Source organism: Salvia hispanica, chromosome 4, assembly GCF_029641045.1.
Source record: "Salvia hispanica isolate PSC_SH4W2 chromosome 4, Shi_PSC_v1, whole genome shotgun sequence".
In the NCBI taxonomy this organism is placed as follows: Eukaryota; Viridiplantae; Streptophyta; class Magnoliopsida; order Lamiales; family Lamiaceae; genus Salvia; species Salvia hispanica.
The window spans coordinates 33005498-33014472 of record NC_142695.1 but is presented as its reverse complement, the minus strand read 5'-3'; the positions used below and the strand labels follow the sequence as shown (position 1 = coordinate 33014472).

General features: G+C 36.6%; 1 long non-coding RNA gene across 1 annotated transcript; it reads left to right on the top strand.

Annotated features, from left to right (window-relative positions):
• Window positions 1-1006: 1006 nt before the first annotated feature.
• On the top strand, window positions 1007-2501 carry LOC148928481 (uncharacterized). The gene is made up of 2 exons (XR_016137538.1): window positions 1007-1177; window positions 2231-2501. It is a non-coding gene; the product is annotated as an uncharacterized LOC148928481 (long non-coding RNA).
• The last annotated feature ends 6474 nt before the right edge of the window (window positions 2502-8975 follow it).

Genomic DNA, 8975 nt, shown 5'->3' with positions numbered 1-8975 from the left:
ATGTGTCGCAGTTGCGGAAGTACGTGTTGATCCGAAGCATGTGTTTCGTTACGAGGATATTGCTGTAAGCCCGGATCTGAGCTACGAGGAGCAACCCCGGATAATCTTAGATCGAAAGGTCCAAACCTCGAGAAATAAAACCACTGCCTTCGTAAAAATACAATGGAGAAACCACGGGCCCGAGGAAGTCACGTGGGAGCTTGAGGATAAGATGATGGAACTATACCCGGAACTCTTTCCGTAAAGGTACCAAATTTCGGGACGAAATTTCTTTTAAGTGTGGTAGGATGTAACACCCCGAATTTTCGAACCCTAATTTTAGAGCCCTAGAATTTATTTTTGATGCCGTGGAAGATGTGAATTATTTGATAAGTGAATTTATTACATGAGTTTATTTGATTGAGAAGTTTGAAAAGTCAAATTTGTTGACTATTATGATGTGGCATATGTGATTAATTAATTTATGAGATGAATTATTTGATTAAGGGTGAGTGAGAATATTAGAGAAAATTTCCAAAAATACTAGCCACTATTATTTTGTGATTTTCGAAAATCACATGTAGAAGGAAAGGAGTTATTTTATTTGACTTCTTATTTGATTTCTTTCCATACCTAGAATTTAAATATTCTACCAAATCTTTCCATAGCTCAAAAGATTATGCCATATATTATTTTAGTTAATAAAGAAATCCAATTCCTTATATATCAAGCAAAGTACACGCCTCTTTTTAATTCCAAGATTTGGGAGAATTCTTTTATTTTATTTATTTTGCTCCGTGATATTTTATTCTACTCCGGAAAAATACCAAACGAAATCTTGGCTAATTAGAAGCCATAATTTTCGAAAATCCCATGCTTTGTGCCCTATTCTATTTTTGTTAATTCTTCTTCCCTACTCCATAATATTTATTTATTTAATTGTGGAGAATAGAATCTTACCAAATATTCTAAAGATCTTATTGGACTCTATAAATAAGAGCCAAGACCCCAACCCTAGTTCATTATTTTCGCCCCCCTCATATTTTCGTCCCCCTCTCTTCTTCTTCATACTCTCTCAATTTTCTTCCACTTTACTCCATAAATCCTTCATCTTTTGAGAAGAAATCGAAGTTTAATCCGAGGATATTGAAGAACCAAGTCTCTACCTTATTTCTACCGATTGATTTTCTCTAAAAAGGTATTTTTGCTTAAGAGTTATGTTGTTCTTCTTCTACCCCATCTTTTCTTTTTCTTCCAACCGATTTAATCGGTGTTCTTGAACCTTCATGCATATTAATTGAGTGAAAAGGGGATAAGAAGGGATATGGGAACATGTGTGTGTGTGCGTGTGTGTGCCGAGAGTGTGTGAGGTGTGTGTGCCGTGTGTGTGTGTTATGCGTGTGAGTGTGTGTTGTGTAGTGTGTGCTTGATGGCTAAATACTTTTGTATGACATATGATGATAGATCTAGGGTTGAGATGCTAAGAAATATATGTAAGCTAAGCGTGACTTGAAATTAGTAATTTATGATGAGTGTGACTTAGAATTATAAGTTATGAAGATTAAGGTGAATCGATGGGAAAGAGGGAAGTAACGAGACATGCATAAGTTAAGAGTCATAATTGAACCTAATTTGTGAATATGTGCCTATGTGAATTTAAAGGTGAAACCTCGGTTGCGAAGCCAGATAACGGAAAAAGCGAAACTACTTGAAATCTAAGCAGTCGAGGTGGGCTTTACTCTCAAAAACTCTCTTTTATTTAGTCAAAGATAATTATCGGAGCTATAAGGGTGGTTTAACTGTTATGCCATGCCTATGTCTGTTTTATTGTGAGATTGTGTGCCTGATGCCTAGTTTGTGAGTTCGTTCCATTGGGCTATAGGGCTATGGATATGATATACGAATTCGGGTCTGAGTATGGGCCGCAAACCCTACCAGGCTGTGTACACGAGGGGATCGGGAGCCGTCCTAGCTAGTCGGCCGGTCTCGTGGGCGAAAAGCGTGGCCACGCTTTCGTCGCACCATGGAAAGATTGCGATATGTGGATGTGGAATTTGATGAGGAAATGGGGAGTTATTTTGATTGGCCAATCTATGAAAATATTTGGTGATACTCGATGATATTTTATTTTGATAAATTGTAAAACTCGAGTTCACTTGGTAAGGGTGGCATAACTTGTAAAATGTTTTGGCAACGAGTTCACTGAGTATTTCAAAATACTCAGCCCTGCATGTGTTTTCCTTATGTGCAGGTTGAACGATGACGAGCGGTGGCGGGTGTTGAGCATGATAATTAATTAAGATGGATATCTGAAACATCAAGCGTAGTTGTGTCTTCATACATAGCTATTCTTTCTCTTGGTCGTTTTCCGCTGAGTTTGATACACTTATGCTTATTTCGGATAGGTTGCACTCTTCTTTCGAGTCAGAGGCTTTAGACTATCTTGTGGTTTTATCTTGGAAAACTATGTCATACTCTTGACATTGTTGAACGTCATTTATTACACCTTCCTTTTTATTCGAGTTTCGAGGTTAAGTTATTGCTTTAAACACTCTGATAGTTCTTTCAAATCTTTTGGTCAACACTCTTTAATTGAAACCCTAGCCTTCATTCATTTCTGTGAGTCCGTTTTGGTAGCAGTCGCCGCATTTATTGTACCCTAGGAAAGCGGGTTGTTACACTATTGCTTTCAGTTTTCAAAAGTTTTCAAAATCTTTCGGTTCTTCAGATAGTAATTGAGTTTTAGTAGAAGATAGACATTTTGTGTTTGTTTTCCCTGTGTTCGATATCCGGTACTAACCTTTAGCTATACTGTTGCTACTCTGTATACTTGCAGGTATTAATAGTGCTAAAAAATAGTGCATCAATAAAACTATTAGGAGTATATATAAGTGAGATCCATATTCAACTCTTTTTTTTAGTTTTTGGCGTTTTAAACCAAAACCTTTCCCCGAATTCTGGTTTTTCCCATGAACTATGAGATTTGTTTTTAAAACCACGAACTTTCATTTCATTAGGATTTTCCCCTGGCGAGTCAACGGCGAAACCCGGGTTGTCTACGTGTCAATTTAAATCCTATTTGTCATTAACGGCCAGGTCGCCCACTGCCGGGACATCCGCAGTCGGCACGCCCAAATCGAGGACGCCCAAAAGCAACCTCCTCACCTACCTGAGATAGAACGAAGACGCCTGATTTCGAAGTGAGCGGATGAACGAAGATGTCGGAATTCGATTTTAATTTAGGGTTTAATTGGCTATCCGAATTCGATTTTAGGTGAGTTGGGTAATGTTTAAATGTGATTGAGTCGTAAAACGACGTCGTTTTAGGGTCCTATATCCGACGTCCATGTCATTTTTTCGACAACTTCTCTACCAGAAATGTGTTATTCGGGTCGGATTGGGAAAATCCTAACGAAATGAAAGTTCGTAGTTTTAAAAATAAATTTCATAGTTCATGGGAAAAACCAGAATTCGGAAAAAGATTTTGGTTTAAAAAGTCAAAAACTTTTTTTTTTACATTTCTTAAAATTCATATCATAATTAAATAGGACTTCTATTCCTGAACGAAAGTGGTAACAAAAATCTATTCAAATTTTGGTATGCCAAAGCTCGACCATTTTGAATAATAACAAAAATCTATTCGAATTGTACATTTCCCCTTTGGATTTAATATTACCCTCGGGAAAAGGCATAAGCACATGTTATAAACGTTTTCCATGTGTTTTATATTATCTTTATCCAAATTGGAGTAGTTTTTTTCATGTCTAATTTAATACTACTACCCTTGGGAAAAGGCATAAGCACATGCTATAAACGTTTTCCATGTCGTACATTTGTGTAGGTAAACAGTACTCCTTCCTCCCAAGGCAAATGCCTAAACCCTGATGTCGCTTGATTTTAAAATATGTTAGTTTTATATGTTAATTGAAGAGAAAATATATATTTGTGAGAGAGAACTTTAAAAGAAAAATAAAAAAGAAATGTGGTATCTTTTTTGGGACAAAAAAAAAGAAGAAAATGTGACATCTACTTTGAGACAGAGAGAGTAATATTTTTAGCTCATTTACTAATATATTCTTATTCAACTTTTTGATTAATTCATTAGATTAATTCATCGTCAAAATAGATATAAAATAATTATAACTTTTTATTAGACATAAACTAAGAAATTACTAAAAAAAAAGCTTAATTTATACGCTGTCAGAAAATTTAAAAAATTATAAATTGAAAAAAAAAATCCAAAGGTAATGTGTAACTTGTCATAGTAATTAAGTGCACACATTCAAACTACTCATGTAGAGAGGTTTGACGAAGAATAATCCAATACTAAAAATCTATCTATAATGTTGTAAAGATTTTCAATTAAAAATTTATGAAAGTAATCTTATGTACTAATACATGCTTACTAATGAATTTATACCCCTTATAGGCACGAGCCACGTGGCAATGCGTTGCTCCTTTACGAGTTGGTTCTTTCATATTCAACTTTCAAACTTCTTGCTTATTCTTAACTTAATGCTTTGAATGTTCCATGGACAACTACTAATGACATATCCAACAATTTTGATTTAGGGTGCCTTGAATGTTGCATGGATAACTACTAATGACATATCCAACAATTTTGATTGGGGGTACGACTCATGTGACAAATAGTTCTATAACACGGAAAAAACTAACATTAGCACTCTAGAAGTATTCCCTCCCGTTCCATAAAATTATAGGCAATGAATATAATACGAGAATTAAGATAAAAATGTTAAAGTAAGACACGAGGAGAATGATATTAGCAAGTAAGAGAAAAGGGGAGAATGGTAGTTAAAATGTTGTTATTGGATCAATGACCTACATTATTAAATTGATATTTTCCAAAAATGAAATGCACATATTTTTATGGGACGGACGAAAATAGAAAATGCACATATTTTTATGGTACATAGGGAGTATTATATTTTGAAACATTGTTCGTTTTTAACGTTATACATTTAAACGTATAAAAAGAAAGATGCATAACTAAATTACTCCATTCGTCCCATAATAATTGTCATTCTTATTGTGGGCACAGGTTTTAAGAAATGTAAAGAAAACTTGGTTAGAAAAGTTAGTGGAATGTGAGACTCACTTTTTATATTGGTTTTATAATAAAGTGTGACTGATGTGAGTTAGTGGAATGTCAAACCTACTTACCACTTATAGTAAAAATGAAGTGTGACAATTATTATGGGATGGACCGAAATGGAGAACAATGACAATTATTGTGGGACGGAGGGAGCATCTTTTAATGTGCTAGTAATTTGATGAGGCTCGTTTCATGCATGTGTTCCATAGTAAAACTGCACCCAAATCCGTGAATTAATGACCCTTTTGAGCCAGGTGTGTGTAAATTTCGCCATAAACCAGAAGTTGCACAAATCAAGAGGGCGAAGGCAAAAGTCAAAGAAAGGAGGAGAAAAAGGCGGCAACAAGTTGATCAAGTTGATATTCCACCGGAGCTGGCCAGACTCTATAGTGGAAAGAAGATTAGAGACCCACTTAAAGGTTTGAAGGGCGGCAATGTCATTTCGGGGAGGTGGTACCCTAGGTATCAGAGCCCTACGCCTCCTTATATAAAGGGCCAACACACCAAGAGAAAGAGTTCCCCCATTTTCAATTTCTGCATCGTAGTTTAAAGGGGGTTTTCAACCATCTTCTTAGATTAGGTTAGGATCTCAACTCTCTTCCAAAGCTAAAACCAGAGTTCATTTCTTTTCCTTGTTCTTGATTTCTGCACACACACACTTGGTTCCATTTTGAATTAGCTGGCAGTTCTCGATTCGGTGTTGTTTCTCGCACAATTTTCATTTCATGTTCTGTATTCCATCCCGAGAAGGGGTGATGAAACAATTTACTGCTTTCTTACCTACTTTCCTAGCTTAGTTTCTTTGTAATAGACTCTGTTATGTTTTAATTCCAGTTTCTATTTTTGTTTTCCAGCTCTATGTCTTGTTTTATGTTTTATGCTTTAGATCTGTTTTCGCTTTCGTGTTTTATGTTGAGTCTTAGCTTAGATTCGATATTTTATGTTTGAGTCATCTTCGTATGCTTAGATCTAGGAGTGTATGTTTCGTCTCTGTATGAAAATGTCGTAGTTCTTGTTTTTACGTAGTCGTAGCTTAGATCTTAGGAATAATTTAAGTTTTATGTGTTTTCTGATATTTTGTCGTCTTTAACTTTCCAAATCTGTTCATTGTTCTATTTTCTAGGTTGATTTATTGAAGAAGATGAAGTTGTTAGAACGTTTTTACTTTACAGTGCTTTTTGCAGAGGACTGACAGTCCCCGTTTATTCTATTTGTCTATTTTTAGTAATGTCAGTCCAGTTGATCAGGTAGTTTAGCTTAGTTGTTCGGTTCAACCTTTTGTTCCAAGTCCAGTAGTTAAAACTTAACCCACCCTCTAGAAAGCGAGGCAGCAGTCAAGCCCCAAGCCGTGTCGCACAAACAAATGTCCCAATGCCTCATCTCTGTGGGATCGATCCTTACTTCCCTATACTAGTTAATAGTATTAGTGAGTTAAGGTTTTTGATCGTACTCCTTTCAGTTCCTCGTTTCTTCTCACTCGAGTCGGAGTCACTCAGCTTGATCAGCCTGAGCTTTTACCGGATCCACTCACTTGCATTTCCGCAGGTAATAGACAGAAATAGGCTGGCCATATCAGGTCGACGGTTCTACTTGAGCAGCTCACAACGATACACACATACGCTTTAAAGAGAAAGAAAAGAGAGCGCATCAAAAGGGGCGAGCATCATAATTGAAGTATTTAAATTGAATAATAGAATGGTGGGACCCTTGAGCAAGCTCTTGCGGAAAAGCATGGATGTGGGTATTGTGCTCTTGCGGAAGAGCAAGGAGTAAAAAATTAATAAAATTGGGTTTGGGCCCACATCCATGCTCTTTGGCAAGAGCATAGATGTGGTTACTCTTAGAGTAAGCTTATATTCAATTGGGGTTCAATTTAATTAGTAAAAAGCTAATTGGAGGAGCCCATATCCAAAACCTTCTATAGATCCCTGACTGGGCCCAATATGAACTTAATATAAATAGGAGAATAAAGGAAAGACAGAAACACAATTATTAGTACAGGAAATTTTCGCCCCCCTCTCTAATTAGTAGAGGAGTTCGAAAATTCTTCAGCTCTTCTCCGTGAGGAATTTTCTGTCTTCTTTATTCGGGTCCTAGTATTTTGATAAGATCAGCCCACCCTGATATCGAGATACAGTTCGGGAACCAGTCAGAAGATCCGTGGTCTAGTATTGAAGATCATCACGTGGAGAAGGCGCGAGCAATCGACGATTCTTTGGAGAATCAAATCGGTAACTCTAAACCATAGAATTCATGTTTAGGATTTACTTTCTTTAAGCATGAATTATTTGCGTTCTAGCAGTCAATTGTCTGTTTAACATGTGAATTGATTAATCGCATAATCAGTCAAATAGATCTGTATCTGATTTATTTGTTTTGTACAAGTCTTCCGCTGTGCAAGGGGCACCAAACCCTATCAATTGGTATCAGAGCCAATTTTTGGCTCTGATTATGTGGATTAATTTCATGTTATGTGAGTTGCTTGAATGCATGTTTTGACCATTGTATGGTCGGAGGAATTGTGTCGTCTTTTTGCGTGATTGTTGGAGACGTGCCATGAGGAATCTAATTCCTAATATTTGTAATCAAAATATAATAATTATGTGGTAATGATTACTTTGACTCCTAAGTTTATGAATACATGCATGAACGAAAACAAACCCCCTTTTTCTTTGCGTGATTTATGAATCCATACTTCGTCGGTTCGATCCGGAATTGAAGACACCGCAGCTGCGGCGGGAACGCCTCGGCGGCGACCGGAGTTCAGGCTGACCACGCCCTCGGGCTGGGCTATCTGGACTGGGCGCTGGCAGGAACGGCAGCGGCGATCAGCGGTGATCCGGTACAGGGGGCGATGACGCAGCAGCGTCGGAGATTGCCCCACAGCAGCCGCTGCGAAGCCGACGTCGCAGTAGCGACGACGACGCAGCAGCCATGGACGAAGAGGGTGTCCCGGGCTCGAACGTCGACGGAGATGGCTGGGTTGGGCACGATTGTGTGACAGCAGCGACGTCTCCGAGCAACGACAATTTTTTTGTTCGAGTGGGAGCCCGAAGGTGGGGTGCGTGCAGCGGTGACGAGAACGACGCAGCAGCGGCGTCGTCACGCAGGCAGCAGCGGCGAATTTCGAGTGGGAGAATGATGGCGCTAGATTAGGGTTTTCCCTATGTGCAACGAAAAATCGTCTCATCTCGTGACTTCGCTTTTCAAATTTAAATTAGGGATTCCTAACCCTTAGAATTATTTTTGGAAAGTATTCAAGATTAATTTGGAAATAAGATTTGAATATATCTTTTGTGAATTTTATATATTATATAAGATTTGATTTTGTATTAAATCATGGATTAATTATAGATTTTATCCTTATTTTATGGATTTGTATGGATTTAATTTCTAGATGAATCCTAGTTAAATTTGGATAATGACAATCTAATTTTTATCTATATTCTATGGATTTGTATGGATTTATTCCTAGACAAATCTTAGTTGGATTTAGATAATAAAAATATTTTTTTATTCTTATCCTATGAGTTTATATGAATTTATTCATAGATAAATTACAGATGGATTTGGATAGTGATAATATAATATTTTATTCTTATCTTATAGATTTGTATGGATTTGTTCCTAGATAAATCTTGGATAGATTTGAACAATTATAATATAATATTATCGTATTCTATGGATTTATATGGATTTAATCAAGATAAATCTTAGATGAATTAGGATAAACATTTATATTAATTTATTTTATCCTATGGATTTGAATAGATTTAATTCTATTAAGACAAATCTTAGATGGATTAAAATAAGTATTAATCCAAGTTATCCTTATCTTTTGGATTTATGCCCTAGATAGATTAGGATGTTAATGATATAT